Source organism: Pieris rapae, unplaced genomic scaffold (assembly GCF_905147795.1).
Source record: "Pieris rapae unplaced genomic scaffold, ilPieRapa1.1, whole genome shotgun sequence".
Lineage (NCBI taxonomy): Eukaryota > Metazoa > Arthropoda > Insecta > Lepidoptera > Pieridae > Pieris > Pieris rapae.
In genome coordinates this window covers 1-2,500 of record NW_025551558.1, presented here as the reverse complement: position 1 = coordinate 2,500, position 2,500 = coordinate 1, and the positions used below count along the sequence as shown (strand labels likewise).

At 51.0% G+C, this 2,500-nt stretch overlaps 1 non-coding gene across 1 annotated transcript; it reads right to left on the bottom strand.

Annotated features, from left to right (window-relative positions):
- Positions 1-491: 491 nt before the first annotated feature.
- On the bottom strand, positions 492-648 carry LOC123690651. The gene has a single exon (XR_006751250.1). It is a non-coding gene; the product is annotated as a 5.8S ribosomal RNA (ribosomal RNA).
- Positions 649-2,500: the final 1,852 nt, after the last annotated feature.

The window sequence follows — 2,500 nt, the reverse complement described above, 5'->3', positions numbered from 1 at the left end:
ACGCGGCGGGCGCGCGCTCCTCGTTCCTCCTCTCGATAACAAGAGTGAGAGGAACTCGGCCGAGCCGAACGCAGACGACACCCACGACGACGCACAACACGCACACACAACACAACGCCGACATCGAGACACGTCCACGCGCGCACCGGCGCCGCCCGTCGCTCGATCGCAATGGACCGGGCGACGATGCGTGCAAACACGCGCGACGCGTAAACGCGAACGTCGTTGTTGTCGTTGTAGTCGTCGTCGTCGTCGATGATGATGTCGTTGCGTAAAGACTCGACGCGCGCCCGCGCTACGGATAGACACGGCACGGCGGGGAGAATTTACTTGTGCGACAAAAGTATCGTATAGACGTGAAAACGTTCAAAAGAAACGTGATCGAACATATATTCGAACGGATCGCTCGGCGCTCGGCCTCGCGAAACCGTCAAGAGCACGCGCGACGGCAACCGTCGCGCGAACAGTGTGGCTATTTGTTTTTATGCAGCCGGCCCTCAGACAGGAGTGGTCCTGGATATTTCTCCACGGACCGCAATGTGCGTTCGAAATGTCGATGTTCAAATGTGTCCTGCAGTTCACACTATGACGCGCAGTTAACTGCGTTCTTCATCGACCCGCGAGCCAAGTGATCCACCGTTCAGGGTAATCGTTTTGTTTTGTTGTTCGTTTGTATGAGAAAATAATAAAAAGGATTTAGACAAACATAATAAATCAAACGATCCGGACAAAACCATGTACGATCCGCCGCGGCACACAATCGAATTGAATCAATCGCGCGCGCGCATTCAGATCGACATCTCGTCGCCGGACACAGGATGATAGATTATGCACAATAATATCAATAGGCGAATAGACGCTAACGAAAGAAAGCGTCCAAACACATATTATTTTAGTATGTCGCGAATCGACGCGAGAGGGTCTCGCCCCTCGCGGATTCGATTTTAATTGTGTAAATCATTACACGTGTGTGTTTTTCTATATGTTTTTAGCGTTGCCGCACAAAACAAAGAAAACGTTAATGATCCTTCCGCAGGTTCCCCTACGGAAACCTTGTTACGACTTTTACTTCCTCTAAATGATCAAGTTTGGTCAACTTCCCAGCAACGCCGACGGCCGTGAGGCCACCGCGTGTCGGTCCGAAGACCTCACTAAATCATTCAATCGGTAGTAGCGACGGGCGGTGTGTACAAAGGGCAGGGACGTAATCAACGCGAGCTTATGACTCGCGCTTACTAGGAATTCCTCGTTTATGGGGATAATTGCAAACCCCAATCCCCAGCACGAAGGAGTTTCAACGGGTTGCCCGGGCCTCTAGGCCAGGGAGAACATGTTGATTCCTTCAGTGTAGCGCGCGTGCGGCCCAGGACATCTAAGGGCATCACAGACCTGTTATTGCTCAATCTCGTGCGGCTCGAAGCCGCCGGTCCCTCTAAGAAGAATTTTAATACGTCGCCAGTGAGTTGCGCTCCCCGAGAGTCGCGCACACCTTGAATGACGACGCCTATTTAGCAGGCTAGAGTCTCGTTCGTTACCGGAATTAACCAGACAAATCGCTCCACCAACTAAGAACGGCCATGCACCACCACCCACCGAATCAAGAAAGAGCTGTTAATCTGTCAATCCTTCCGGTGTCCGGGCCTGGTGAGATTTCCCGTGTTGAGTCAAATTAAGCCGCAGGCTCCACTCCTGGTGGTGCCCTTCCGTCAATTCCTTTAAGTTTCAGCTTTGCAACCATACTCCCCCCGGAGTCCAAAATCTTTGGTTTCCCGGAAGCTGCCCGCCGAGCCATTGTAGTAACGTCGGCGGATCGCTAGATGACATATTTACGGTTAGAACTAGGGCGGTATCTAATCGCCTTCGAACCTCTAACTTTCGTTCTTGATTGATGAAAACACCTTTGGCAAATGCTTTCGCTGATGTTCGTCTTGCGACGATCCAAGAATTTCACCTCTAACGTCGCAATACGAATGCCCCCAGTTATCCCTATTAATCATTACCTCGGAGTTCTGAAAACCAACAAAATAGAACCGAGATCATATTCTATTATTCCATGCACGAAATATTCAAGCGGCATTTTGAGCCCGCTTTGAGCACTCTAATTTGTTCAAAGTAAAATTGTCGGCCCACCTCGACACTCACCGAAGAGCACCGCGATAGGATTTTGATATTGAACCGGCGTTTTACCGCCGGCTCACCGACGATATGCTCCGCAGACGTGTCAGTATCACCGCGGATGCGGTGCACCGACAGCGCGGCGCACAAATGCAACTACGAGCTTTTTAACCGCAACAATTTTAGTATACGCTATTGGAGCTGGAATTACCGCGGCTGCTGGCACCAGACTTGCCCTCCAATTGTTCCTCGTTAAAATATTTAAAGTGTACTCATTCCGATTACGAGGCCTCGTAAGAGTCCCTATCGTTATTTTTCGTCACTACCTCCCCGTGCCGGGAGTGGGTAATTTGCGCGCCTGCTGCCTTCCTTGGATGTGGTAGAC